The sequence below is a fragment of the Callospermophilus lateralis genome, unplaced genomic scaffold (assembly GCF_048772815.1).
Source record: "Callospermophilus lateralis isolate mCalLat2 unplaced genomic scaffold, mCalLat2.hap1 Scaffold_84, whole genome shotgun sequence".
NCBI classification, from domain to species: Eukaryota; Metazoa; Chordata; class Mammalia; order Rodentia; family Sciuridae; genus Callospermophilus; species Callospermophilus lateralis.
The window spans coordinates 1,478,137-1,493,347 of NW_027516477.1; the positions used below are offsets into that span (position 1 = coordinate 1,478,137).

General features: G+C 41.6%; 1 pseudogene; it reads left to right on the plus strand.

The window, feature by feature from the left end:
* The first annotated feature begins 1,327 nt into the window (after positions 1-1,327).
* On the plus strand, positions 1,328-15,056 carry LOC143641068 (melanoma inhibitory activity protein 2-like; annotated as a pseudogene).
* The last annotated feature ends 155 nt before the right edge of the window (positions 15,057-15,211 follow it).

Here is a 15,211-nt window from a genome sequence, read left to right on the forward strand (position 1 = left end):
GCCCTCCAGAAATCAATCTTGAACATTCTTGCTACTTTGTAGTATAGAAATAGAATGTCCATCAGGAATGTGTATTACCTCATATGAAGAAAAAGACTAGTATGTAAAAGGAAACTAACTAGAATATATAAGAGATCACTTTCTACACTAAATGTTCAGCCTTCAGATAAGAATGCACTGAGGCTAGATGCACACAAATAAACACTGCTTCCTGTTAAATATCCTGGTGTTTCCTGTCTGTGTGAGAATCCCATGCAACATTTAATTTTGTTTTTTCCTTCTCTTATCTTATCCTTCTCTCTGCTATATATTTTTAATGACCAGCTTGCTTAGAAGTGTTTATATCCTATGAGAAGTGAAAAGAATATCTGCAAAAAGATTTCAAAGAATTCTTAAATAAAGAGTTGTCTACAAAAACTGACATGAAAACCAACTCAACTTCTTTTTAGAAACATTACATATTGTATGCTATTTAAAAATAACTTATCAAAACTGATTTATGCCCATGTTCGCAACTCTTCTCAAATTATTTTTCAAATGTCTAACACAAGAGGTTTTCTATGGAAATAATTCAGATGACTTCTATAGAAAGTGTCAACCTGGCTGAAGATGTAGCTCAGTGCTAGAGAGCTTGCCCAGCATGTACAAGGCTCTGAAGTTTAACCCCCAACACTGAAAGAAAAGGAAAAGGAGAAAGAAGAAAGGAAGGAAGGAAAAAGAGAGGGGAGAGAAGGGGAGGGAAAGGAATGAGTCATTAAAACAAAAGGGCAAGTGGTACAAATATAAATATATGGTGTACTAGCTCTTTGAAAATTTACCGAGCTGTAGAATTTTAGTTACATCTAACTGGGTGATATTATGACTGTATAGAATGGCACATAATAAGTTCTGCCTTAGCCTGGCCTAAACCAAATCAATTGGTGGATGACCTGGAGAGGACTTCTCTCTGGTTTGATTGAGACAGTCTTGAACCTTTCCTGGTTCAGAATTTATAGCATAGTGAAGGGACCAAGACTTCCCTGGCAGGCAGTGTAGTGTGCTAGGCCCCTGAGATACCACAACCAGGGCTGCCCATGCCCATTCCCACAGCTCCTCTCCACCACTCACTGGTTCAAAATGGTCTGCTCCATTGCCTGGTGCAGGTTTTTTTCTGACCAAAGGCCTGAGTGTTCACACCCTGTTTTTTCATGGCTGGGCATGGTATGGTTGTGGAGGGAATAGCCAAAGTAGCCTTAGCATGATGGAGGGGCAAGAGCTGTATCTCAGACATACTTGGGGGTGGTCCTGGAAGAAGTAAGTAGGGTTGTGGTCTACCTTGCCTGAAGACATGGAAACACACCCTAGTCCTTATGGATGTCCATGGGAATTGGTGTTATGTACAGCTATTAGATTTTTGTTGTTCTCTTATTTTTGTGGAGAAGTTATCAGTCTGTGAGAAGCAGGCATTACCTTAGAAGAGAGAAAAAAACTTGCTCTAAACTTTTTTGGACTAATTCAAGAAAAATGTCAACTACTTGAAAATGTTAGTTTTGTTCAAAAAGAGTATGAAGGCTTAGAGTCACCTTTAAAGGATGTCATTTTGGTGAAGGAGTAAGGAAAAGCAGAAAACTTGGAGGCAATATATGAAATCCTGGAGAGGTTCATATCTAAACTTGAGGATGAAATACTCTTTCTAGAAAAAAAGCTAAAAGAAGGAAAAACTAAATATCCTCAACAGGATGAATTGATGGTGGGTATATCAAAAAGGATTAAGTCCCTAGAAGATGAATCAAAATCCCTTAAATCACAAATACCTGAAGCTAAAACAACCTTGAGAATATTTCAAATGAATAAAGAAAGAATTACAGTAGCAATAAAAGAGGCTTTGAATGACTTCAGGAAAGTCATAAAAAGCTTTTACAAGAAGTTGAAGTATGGAAAGAAAAAGTGAATGGCCTTACTAAACAGAAAATTACATTTGAACACTCCAAAGTACATGCAGAACAAGTTCTAAGAGACAAAAAAATCTCATTATGTCTCTGACTGAACACTTACTGCCAATAAAAGATTGGGCTCCTTTGCTTGAAAAAGTCCTAAGAGATGATGGTTACTTGGAATTGGAATTGAAAAGTGAATCAGAAATTGGTGCTCACTGAGAATATCAGCCAAAAGGGTCTTGGAAGAAACTGGTTTATGATACTAAGTTAAAGGCCTCTTTAAACATCTTAGAAAGAGATAAAAATCAAATTTATACTTAATTATCTGAAGTAATTGAAACAAAGGAAGACCTGATAGAACATATTAAAATCTTAAGACAAAACAAGCATCTTTGCAAGCAGAAAATACACAGTTTGAAAGTAAGAATCAGAATCTTCAGCAGAAACTTAAATTTATGATGGAATTATATCAAGAAAATGTAATGAAACTCCAAAGAAAATTAATAGGAGAGGAAAATTACCAGGTAGAGCAATAAGAAAAACTTTACAAAGAGGAAGAAAAGATCAGCTGTACAACTAAACTGCTGGAGACCAAAAGAAAGTGAGCTAAAGATCTTTTTTTTTTAAAGAGAGAGTGAGAGGGGAGGGGAGAGAGAGAGAGAGAGAGAGAGAGAGAGAGAGAGAGAGAGAGAGAGAGAGAATTTTTAATATTTATTTTTTAGTTATCGACGGATACAACATCCTTGCTTGTATGTGGTGCTGAGGATCGAACCCGGGTCGCACGCATGCCAAGCGAGCACGCTACCGCTTGAGCCACATCCCCAGCCCCTGAGCCAAAGATCTTGAAGAAGAATTGGAGAGAACCATTTGTTTTTTATCAGGGGCACATTATTTACTATGAGAAAAAAGCTCATGGTAATGAATTGGCAGTTTGGAGTGCTGAAAGATACCTCAATAATTTAAGGAAAAAAATGCTCACACTAGACAAAAATTAACTGAAATAGAGTCACAATTTAAGCTTGTAGAAAAAGATCCTTCTGTGCTTGATGCTTCAAATACAGCCTTTGGCAAAGAGAATTCTCCAAATGGTTCCTCACCATTGGGTCAACCTTCATGTGGAATAAGACCTTCTCATTTGGAAAAAGGGTACATTTATACTCTCATCTTTGGTGCAAGTAGGAGGAGAAAGAGGTTTAAGGGGCCCAGAGAATCCTCTGGACCATCCAACTAGCAATGAAAGAAGAGAATCAAACTGTGATAGGTCAACTTATCCACAGAGAGCACCTCCTGACATAGGGCACCTGGAACATCCATGGGAACAGGCCCATAGGATAATGATCCCTTCACCAGGCCAACCATATTCAGATCCACATCTTCCTCTACAAAGGCAAGATGGATGTAATTCTAAATATGGTAGATTGTCTGGATCAGCAGTACTCAGAAATTTAACTATGCTGTCTTTAGATAAAATGGATGGGCCTACATATTCAGAAATGGAATCTAGTAGAAATGATACCAAAATTGATCAACGTGATTCCAATGTACCTGATTCATCTCTCCCTGCTGAAAACCAAACAACTGGCTCTGGCTTTTCTTACCCTTCAATCAGAGGTCCATTGATTTCTGTGGATCCACGAAGCCCGTTCATGAGAAGAGGACCTTTTCTTCCTCCACGTCCTCCAGGAAACACTTATGTAGCATCTCAAAAATATATACAATACATACTTATATGTACTTTACCTAAATAATTGGGCTGTTATTATAAAAATCAAAATTCCCACAACTAAGAAGAATCCTCTTCTTGATATTTGAGCTGTCATAATTAAAGAAATAGTCTTTTTATATGGCTTATGTGGAAAAATATAGTGCAAGGGAATGAAACTAGGTGTTTTATATGGTTACACATCCGTGGATATCCAGCCTGGTGAGGTGTCCATTTGAGGATTCATTTGGGAAGGCTTGGTTGGTGATGGCATGCTGTTCATAAATCCTTGCCTGAATTTTTGGTTGAATGGGTCATTATTGCACTGGTATATTAATATTGGGTCAAAGGACAACATACAACTTTTTTTTTCAACATACAACTTTATGAAGGTCAAAAATATGACAAACGTGGCCTCTTATTGTTAGAGTTTTAAAGTGACAGATTCCTGGAAATAAGAAATGACAATTTCCTTTGGAACATGTAAACCTCTGTTCAAAATATGAATATAATATACATATCCATAGGAAAATTCTGTTATATAAATTACATGATGCACTTTTTCCTGTCCCCTTTCTTCCATGCCTCTAGGGAGAGCATCTTCTGAGGCTGCAGGGCATGCTCCCTGAGAGTAGTGCACTATGCCCTGAGGAACCTTGAAAGTGGCTCTCTGGTGAGGTCAAGAGGAAGGCAGGAATGGAGAAGTCTGGGCAGGGTAATGGCATAGCATGATAAGGAATATTCCAGGAGATGCTGCCTTCTGTCTGGAGGTCCTAGTAGATAAACAAGTGTTGAAAGAAATTGTGGCATCAAGGAACTTGGGACAGAATCCATGCAAAGCATGCTGTGAAACCTGGCTCTCCTAGGAACATTTCAGTAAGCAAGTTTCTAACTGTGCCAGAAGAGGTGTGTGGCTGTCTGCATGGGAGACACAGTGCCAAGTGACCCTTCCTTCATCAAGGATAAAATCAGTGCCTTAAGCAACTTAGTGAGACCCTGTCTTTTGTGACTGGCTTCTTTGAGTTGGCATAATATTTTCAAGGTTCATTCATGTCATAGTATGTCATCAGTACTCCATTCCTTTATATTGCAGAATAACATTCCATTATATGAATATGTCTTATTTATTAAACTATTTTGTTAGTTGACTTAGTCACTTGTACTTTTTGGCTATTTGAATAATGCTGCTGTGAACACTCATATAACTTTGTTTCTCTTGGATGTACATCTAGGAGTGGTATTGCTGGGTCATTTAGTAAGTCTGTGTCTAACATGGGATGAGTTGCCAGACTGTGCTAGAAAGCAGGCACATCCTTTACATTTCTTCACCAGGTCACAGTGTATCCTTGTCCCTGAGAACGTATGCTATTGTCCATGTCATTGATTGTAGCCATCCTTCTACTCATAAAGTGGTCTCTTGTTTTGACTTTGATTTGCAATTCCTTAATGATAAATGATAAATGATGACTGCTTTTCAAACATAATGATCTTTACAGAAGTGCATATTCAAGATTTTGGATACTTTTTTATTGGATTTTCTTTGTTGTTTAGTTTTAACAGTTCTTTCTATATTTGGGATAACAATCACTTCTGAGTTATAATCTATGATTTGCAAATATTTTCTTCCATTCTGTGAGATGTCAATTCATTTTTTAGTGCATTCTTTGTTGCTCAAAAGTTATAATTTTCAATAAATTTAATTTACTTATTAATTCTTTTGTTGCTTAGCTGGAGCCTTAAATAAGTAACCACTTCTAAATGTAAGGCCAAACTAATGTATTTCTATTTTTTTAGGAGTCTGTAATTTTAATTTTGTATTGAGTTCTGTGAAATATTTTGAAGGTGTATGTGTGTGTGTGTGTGTGTGTGTGTGTGTGTGTATGTGTGTGTGTGTGTGTGTGTGTGTGTGCATATGAAGTGATGTAGGCAGTCTGACTCCATTCTTTTCTGTTCTCACATGCCCATTCATTCTTGGCCATGCCTCAGCACATAATAATATTGACCATATACATAAGGGTTTTCTGCAAAATTTCATACATGATTTGCTCTTCAGGAAAAGGATCCATGAAAGCCCCTCAGTGACAGGTTTGCTCTTTCCATCCTTCCTGGCTCACTGTACAGTGCCCACCTGAAGCTATAGGTACAGCCTGTGCTTCCAGAGGCTGGGCTGTCTCTGGGCCTCATTCCCTGAGGACTCCACTTTCAGTGAGCCCTCATGCCCATTCCTCTGTGTCCACGTGAATAAATGGTGCTGGGAAAACTGGATGTGCATATGTAGAAGAATGAAACTAGGCCCCTGTCTCTCACCCTGGAGAAAAGTCAAGTCTAAATAAACCAAAACTTGGGAATTAGAATAGAAACCTTGCAACTTCTAGAAGAAAACAGAGGGTTAACACTCCATCATGAAGATGCAGGCACCAACTTCCTCTATTTCCATTGGTTGCATTGGTACCACTCCTTTGGGAGATGAGAGGCACATTCCATTTTCACCCAATGGGGGAGGAAGTCCAGCTCTCTCATTGCAAGGTCATCACTGAGAGAGTTGGGTGGAATTCAAGCTGCACACTGCATTTCCACTAGAAACACCCTCAACTGAGGGGCCGAAGTGCCTCATTTTAGCTTCACAAGTCCCCAGTGGTGCTGTGCAGTGGGATGGTATTGTTATTTCTGAGTGGGGATATATTGTTCCTGCCCCACTAGCTGTGTCTGGCACCAACTCACTGGAAAGGGAAAAGTGCCTTGTTACCTCCAGACAGGGGGAAAGTCCTGACACCCAGGTGGTCTCTGTTGACACTGGGATTTCAGGGTCTTGTTACCACTAAATAGGATGAAAGCCCTAGTTTCCCTGCTGGTCTTCTATGACTTAGCCATGGACAACAAAATTGGGCTACTTCACCATGGAATCATGAGAGCAGAAGTCTAGGCTCCCTGCTCATATTTTTCTGGTAGGGCCACAGTTTACTTTATAGTGACCAGAGTTGAAAAGTTTTGTCTTGTTAAGCCTCCTCTTCCTGTTCTTTGGTGGGATGGAGTGGGCTATAGGGAGTTTTCTTTCTTTATGTCTGTTAGTATTTCCATGCTGCTAGTTTCTCCAGCACGCAATTAAACATACAGAAGGCAAAGAGAAAACCCAGAAACTCACCTCATGCTATTCCTTGGTCTCCCAATCCTTAGCTTGTCTCCCTTATCTTCTGTTTTCTTCTCTTTGTGTTTTTCTACATTCACTTTTCTAACTTTCCAGGATGTTTAAGTAAGAGCAATAAGGAAGTACATCTATTCTATCACTCTCAAGTGGAAGTTGTCTATCTCCTTTTAATGTACTCACTCTTTATAGTTATAAGTGACTAAAATAATTTTAATTATAACTCAAACCTCTAATTTATAAATTAGAGAAAGGGAGAAGTTGTAAATAATAGACCTCAGCAAAAACAAAGGAAGGAAAGAAGGAAGGAAAAGAAGGAAGAAAGTGATTGCAAATGGAATTACAAAGGGGTCTTCCCATTTGGGGATGGAGATTTGAGAGTCTTCATTCAATGGAACAATTGAGCTACTGGTTAAAATGCTATCTTCTGCCTTTGAGAACATGGTCCACAAGCCCTCGGTGGTTAAGCTTGAAGGGCATGATATTTAACCATCAGCATATTAGCATTCTCATTCCCTCTTGCAGCATTAACAATGGGCCACAAATTACAGACATGGGCATGGCTCAAGGTTCTTGTCTGGGCACAGGAGGTGTGTAAATGTCTATAAGTAACTCTGGAAGTCACATTGAGCTGCACCTGGAGTGTGGGCCACCTGGAGTCTTCTGTCACCATGCCCCAAGCCACTGTAGTGGCTTAATTCACCCCATTACATCAACTTCTAAAATCCATGGCTATCAAGGAAAGTAGACATCCTGAGATGATGTAATAGAAGTAATTGGGTTGAACAAAGTGATGTAGGGAGCTGGCCCCAACTCTTTGAGACTCTCCCTCACTTCTCACTTTATGCCTCTAGCCACATAAATGGGAAAATGCTTCTTCTCATTTTCCAGCCAGCATAGCCAGAACATGAGACAGTTTTCTGCAACAGATTAGAGCTCAAGTCCTCCTGTCTGTTATGTTTATTCCATGCTCAGTGCACTAGATTAGTTGGAGGTCTGGGTAGTTTGCAGAAATAATGGAATTACAGAGACCCCTGGTGACTCATCCCAGCTGTAACATTTAGCAATCCAAAGGATTTATATAGCAGGTCTCCACAATTTTGTAGGCTCTGAGAACTTGCCAGAATGGGTCACAGCAGCAACAGAAAGGATGTATATTTGGCAATTGAAGGGGCTGGGTATTTTGGGTTCATAAGCTGCTCTTTTTCCTCCCAGAGTTGCTAAGCATAGTGCACTTCTCAGGATCAGGAACACGTTGCTTTACTAGGATATATAAACAAGGGGGTCCAGCAATCTAAGGGCACCTACTATTTACCATTGTATCTGAACAAACAACAACAGTGTGCACCACAGCAGGAGGACCTAGATGCTCAAAGACACACCAATTAACAAAATGGATCCCATTCCTAAGGGACAGGAATCAACAGCTCAAAAGTCCACCACCAGCCGTGTATCCTGGACCATGTGCTGCAAGCCAGATCAACAGCAGGAGATGGTGTACAATTTAGGTGGAAAGAGGAACACAGAGAAAGAGAGAAGGTCAAAGAGAGAGATGGAGAGCTAGGGAAAATGGGAACTGAACACATCACTACAATACTTTATGTGATTATTAATTGATATAATGAGTTATTATGCAATCAGGACAGCTCTATGGCCATAATTTAATTACTTTCTCATGTGTCCTGATGGATATAACACAACTTTTTCTGTCTATTGCTAGTAAAATTAGTACTATCTTTGATTAGTCTGGACCTTGTTTTCTCATTCTATGAAGAATGAGATGTATAACATGTCCTCATGAATTGTGAGTAAAGCCATTTTCATTGGGTTGTGGTTATCTTGGGTCAGATTACAGAAGGTGTCCTTTAGAGAATTCCAGGGTGACTTGACCTGCCCCAGATCTCTGGGGTATGTTTGAGAGCTTTGCTCTGTGAAAGAAAGGGATCACTGTTGACCATTCTGCTCTGAACCAGAAACCAAAACCCAATTTCAAAGTGCCAGTTCCATGGACAGTGCTGTCAACCCTGCTCTGCTGCCCCATGTCCACCCTCTCAGGGTCCTGGTAACCCCCAGCACCTGCCGCCTCTACACTTCACCTGAGAGCTGCCCACTTACATTGCTCTGTCTGTCTGTCTGGCAGGGCATGTTGGGGATCAAATGCTAGGGGATTGATGAAAGGGAGTCACAGTCCATGGCTTCCAGACTTGTGGACTGTGGGCTCAGCTTCCTCATGTCTGATTTACAGTGGGTCTAAGCCCCAGGTCTGAGATGGTCAGTGGTTTGTCTGCCTCCCTTTCTCTTCTTGTTCCATGAGTCTGCTCTCTGATGGGTCTATCCTTCAACCAGATTAACATGTGCACCCCAGTCCATGCCCTGCTTCTAGGGAGCCCCACTAAGACAGCCACATTCTGAGAACACTGAAGTTCTAGATTCAGTGTGGCCAGGAGGTGATGATTGCTGAACACAACTCTAAGGAAGACAAGAGAAAACGGACACTGGAGGAAGAGAGTCAGAGAAATCACAAATTTGTGCTCTTTAAAGAAAATTTAAATTATTGGGTTCATAAATGTTTGCAGCTTTGTCAAAGTCAGGACTTGGTGTTTATTTATCCTCAGCCCAACTCTCCCATATTCTCAGAGAACTCAGACTAAGCTCAGTCTTCTACTTCCCAGCAGTCTACTTGATACACATTCTTGGGTGTTGACCATGTAGTAGGCTTTTTTCAAATGCTGGGTGTATGTTGCAGGTATGACAGTCTTTCCCTGTGGGTCTTGTGTCAGTGTGAGGAGTTTAAAGTTTTAAGTTTATCTCTTTTTAAAGCTATAAAAGAGAATCATTGGCTGGAATTCTGTAGAAATTCTGGAGCTTGAATCTAGGTCCTTAGATCAGGTCAGTAGGACATACCATCATCTCCCTGCGTTGGTGAGTCCATGAAACCTCCAAGACAAGCTTCCCTACAATATTACACATTTCAGAGTGAGACATCCTGGGCCACCCACCCACTGGTTCTGGCATCTTTGCTCATGCAGTGAATGACTTTGTGCAGATGATGTGTTTGTGTGTCCTCCTTTGTTTTCCCTCCTGACTTGTGTTCCCAAAGCCGTCATTTGTTCTCACTCCTGAGTTGTCAGTGATGCACTTTTCATTCATTTGTATGTCCTGACAATCACTTTTGGGAAACCCACTAGATCCCACATAGAAGAAATATCCCTGGGTTGAAAAGGGATGTTCTGCAACTATCACCATACATTTGTGTGCCCAGCCACTCACCCACACCAACATGGGGCTCAGGGTCTGCATCCATTGTTTTCTATACTTTCCATGTCCATCTTGTGAATAGATTGTCCCTATTAGACAAAGAGCAAGAGCTTATGGATCTTAATAAATTACCAGTGGTAACAAACCACAAAGAGGTAGCACTGAGAGGGGCATCAGCAGCCATCCAATACCCAAACCTGTGCTTTTCTCTGCTTTCCTAGAACATGCACTCTGCACACCCTTTTCTTTCATACTATTGTGTTTCTTATGAAAGCTCACATTGCAAAGTCAGTTTCAACTGAAAAATGAATTTAAAATGGAGCTATTTACCCCACAGTAACATGCATAATAGCTTAAATACTAAGAATTCAGAACTTCAAACTGCCCCAGAAATAGCCAAGTGAACAAGGAAGTAGATAAACAAACAACATAACAAAGGATCCAGAGTCCTGGCTGTGGGTTCAGATGGATCTGGGCTTGAACCCAGCTCTGCCCCTTGCTGGTTGTGTAACCAACAGCTTCTTACTTAACATCTCCAAGCCTCACTTTCCCCAGAGGATCAGGGGAGCATGGAGGTCTTGATGTTGTGGGGCCAAGGAGGACTCTGATGTGATGTGAGTCACAGAGTGAGTGGTGGGTGACAAAGGATTAATAAGACAGAGCTACTCCCAGAATTGTTGTGCCAAAATCAAGAAATCCAGAGAGTTAAACCAAACTCCACCATGAGCCAAAGACCTCCCTTCAACAGATTCTGAAAGGTCTAAGAATAGATGCAGAGCAACCAGTGGCCCCAGGGTTCCCAGAGGTAAAGGACAAAGTGGAAGCACTCAGGGAAGGTAATAATGAAGCACCACAGGACCACAGGTGGCAGCAGAGAAGTCAGGGGGGCTTGGGCCCTTGTCCTCAGAGGCCAGTGGGCCATCATTGAGCTGCAGTCACCAGTGTGTACTACCCAGAGAAGTTCCTGATGGTGGCACTGGAGCACAAGGGGATGCTACTTTTTTCCTCCAGGGGTGAATCCAAACACAGAGCACATCCTGGACTCCCTTCCATGGTCACAGTGGCCCTGAAATGCGCTCCAGCAGGACTAAGTCTGGTTAGTCTCTGTGAGCTTCTGAGTCCCTCCCTCCCATACTTGTGAGGTTTCTAGAAATAAAGACTGTACCACACTTAGCCCAGCTCTGGCCCAGGTGATTGTTCCATCAGGCTAGCCATCACAGCTAGTTCTGCTATAAATACTACAAAAAGCACATTCAGTGCTTTGCGAATTTGCAAAATAGGGCATTAATTAAATCAAAGCCACACATAAAAAGTAAATATTTTGCAGGCATTAGATGATGTTTAAGAAGAATTTGGACTAATATGTTAAATATTTATGTTTATAGTTGGGTGAAAAAACAGAATACAAAATAGTACATAAAATATATTCAAGAGAAAATATAAGAATGTACATAAAAAAAGAGAAAAAAAACTAGTCTCACATATTCATAAGCTTCACTTTTATTTGGATATTTTCCTTTATTTTGCTGTATGTTGTTTTCTTCACTTTGGGTAAAGTTCCTATGATTAGTATCATTTTATATTGATGAAGGTAATTTACATTTTGAAAAGGAAAAAAATAGTGTAGTTTCTAGCCATATCTACATGATGAAGAGTACAGATCACATGGGGGGGGGCATTGTGGCCTTTTAGAATTTTCCCAAGAGTGTGAGAAAGTCATTAGTGCAAAGGGGCCATATGCACAACCCTAGCCTCAGGCTGAAGAATAAGCATTTCAGGTGCAAGCCCAATGTCACCCCAAGGTCACTCTGAAGAACCAAGGACAAGATATCTACATAAATGTACCTTGATAACACCATTATATAAATAAGAGGGCTTTAGATAGAAGTCATTGCAAAAATCATTTGCAGGAAGCATTTTTAAACAGAAAAAGAAAATGAGTATTATGCATCTACTGACAAATATATATAAAGAATTACCCCTCATCCTCTTCGGCACTGAAGAGGCCTGACTGATATCTTGGCTCCAATCAGCAAGATTAATGGAGAAAGAGCAGAGGACAGAGTCCCAGCCCTCAGTTTAGAGAAGCAAACTAGGAGTGTCTCTTGCCCCTTAGCAGAAACAGAGGCCACGAGTCCACAGACCACAGTAGTAATTTCAATTTGAGTTACAAACAAGGAGAGCCCTGTAAACCTGTAGGAAACACCTTCCTTCAGGGAATGGAGAAGCAATGTTGATCACACATACATGAAAACCCAGACCAGTTGGATTTGTGACTACTTAATGCTGGAGGTTACACTTCTGAGCAAAGAATGAGATCATGTTCACCAAGAGTAGATGTATTGGCAGTGCTATCTCAGATAAACAAGGGCATCCCTGGGATAGAGGAAAGACACATGGGTGGTGGAAACATTAAAATGGGGAATTATTTAATCCACCTGGCCCACCCTGCTGACCTCCACATGCTTTCACTGTTGAAAAGCAATTTACCTGCCTGCCTTAGTCCACAGACTGTGTCCCATTCCTCAGCAAACTACCTGTTATCTGCAGAATAAATGTAGGCTCTGAAATGCTAATATGGAGAATACTAGTTACCCTGAAAGGCAGCAACTTTTGGGACCCTTATACCACTCAGATCCTGGAACTCGGGAAGATAAGGATAATTTCCTGTTATAGCAGTGGAGACTTGAAAAGCGAATGTCATCCTGCTGTCAGTCAAAAGTCAAGAGCTAAACCTGAGTAAGACCCTCTGCAAATTTCCCTGGCCCCCAGTAAAGATAGAGGGCAGGAGAAGCATGATGTCCCTCTTCTCTTGGAGGGGACTCATTGTCCCCCTTGAGAGTGTCCCTTTTTCCTTTTCCTGTTCCATCTAATGAACTCTTGAGTTTTACTCTGAGAAACATATCTGCAATCTTTCTGACTTGATAATGAGAATCAGGGTTTGAAGGGGGGCCATCATGCTGCTTCTGTCTCCCAGAAGGCCCTGTAATCTCTGGAGCTGGAAGGAAAGCTCTGGCTGATGCTGTGGAACAGGAGAATCAGAGCTGTTGGTTTCAAGCTCCTGGGTGTGGCAGGTGAGTGCAGTGCTGGGGATTGGACTTGTACCAGGAATGCAGCCATATGAGTTGGAAAAGACCACCCAGTTTCACAAACAGAAAATCTGAACCTTAATATAGTCATTTAATAATGGTACAGCATTCAAAATCAGGTTATAATCAAGGTCATCTAAATCTAAAGCTCTTAAAAGACATGTTTAGACCTTTTGTGAAATATGACTTTTATGTCAAAATCTAATTATAACCATTTCTGCATGGGCTGGCCCAATTAGAAGCTACATTTCAAAAATTAGTTCTCTGTGTTTGAACTGATAGAGCTGAGCAGACTTATCAGGGAGATCTAGTCCCTTTTCTTACAGACTAAGTTTTGTGGGGTAAAGTTGTAGTAGGCCCATGTTCCCCCTCTGCCCACAGGGCCAGCAGGAGGGGAAGCTCCCAGACACTTGCCAGCCGTGGGAGCTTCCCAGTCCCTGGACATTGTAGCAGGAGTCCTCCACACTGCCATATGTAGAGCACAAGAGGCCAACCTGAAAGACCCCACAGGATTCTGGGAGCTATGTTATTAACCAACCTCCAGAATCAAGATGGGAAAACTGCACTACAGGTAATGGTGCCTTCTATCAATCACTACTAAACCCTCCATTGGCACCAGGAACTGGGCTCAAAGCTTTTTTTCCCAACACAGGTCTTAGGAAAATCCCACTCAGCAGTGAGGAATAACACTGGTATTATTTCCACATCCCAGGAAAAAAAAATCTATGTTTATTCACTATATTTCTGTTATCTTTAAGCTTTGTCTATATTGTCACTTAATACAGTATTTTATTTAGCACAAGCAATGAACTTGGCTATTGTTTTGTTGTTTTTGCCATTTAGTGCAGGCTAATTAGTTAGCACTGTGTAACAACCACCAAGATTCCAGGAAGCTTGTTACCTGGACTGGTTTGAGGACTGGCAAATCCAGCCATAAAGAAAACACCATCAAGCAAAATGCAGGACAGTGAAAGATGCAGCCTCTTGTTTGCGAAAGACCCAATGCCACATGGTGAGGAACCGATGCTCATCGGCCCTGAATTCCACAGTGGACTTTCAGAAGACCCATCTTTAGCCACCATGTTTAATAGCAGTGCAGGTAAAAGGGTTGTCCAGGGTCAATGGCTCCAGTGTGATTGACAAGGAGGTAGGAACCTGGCAGCAGGAGGGTGGGAATATGCACAACATTCCTGAACAAGTAGCAAAAAAGTCATGCATTTTATCCCCACCCACCCACCCCACCTCAGTCTGCTCTCTCTCTCTCTCTCTCTCTCTCTCTCTCTCTCTCTCTATCTATCTCTATCTCTCTCTCTCTCCTTGTTTGCTCATACCCAACAGCCCTTGGCAAACATACCTTCTCCATGAAGGAAGATTTATCCACAGGTGAGGCACTCCATTCACTCCTCACCCTGTGCCCACCACTGAGCATTACATTTACTGCTCATCTAATTCTCCCAACAAAACCACAGATCAAGGAATTCCATTATGCTGGGTGTCTTAGCTTCCTGAGGCCTCTAATATAAGAATCCCCTGCCTTCCAAGCAGACAAAATGCACATGTTCAAATCAAAGATTTGGAAGACTTCACACAATTCACACCTACTTCTCTGGCTGGTGTGTCAATATCCTGGGGTACCACTCAGCCTCATGCCCTGCTGTCTGCCCCCCATCAAAACCACTTTTCATCACCAGTCACACTCCTGGTCATCTCCACAGGCAAATAGACACACGCACACAAAGGGGGCCTCTATCATAGAAGCAGATGAGCTTGCTAATAAAGGAGATGAAAACGGGAGCCACAATGAGCGACTTATCATAAATGAGTACAAATTACACTGCTGCCACTCAGCTGGTTTAGATAGTTGCTGCAAAGTCACATCATGGGGTCCTGCTAGCACACGACAAGCTGGTCAGCACTCTGTTGGTGACCCTGGGTGCCTCTATTCCTGAAGCCAGCCACACTCAGTCCTGACTCAGGGCCCCCTCTTGGCATCTGCCTGGCTGGGCTCCCAGGCTTCTTTACTCCTCAGAGGAAAGTGTGCCCATGCCGTCCCAGGGGAGCCTGCCCTGCCCCTACTGTCTCAGGCAGCCCTGTCACCCACCAC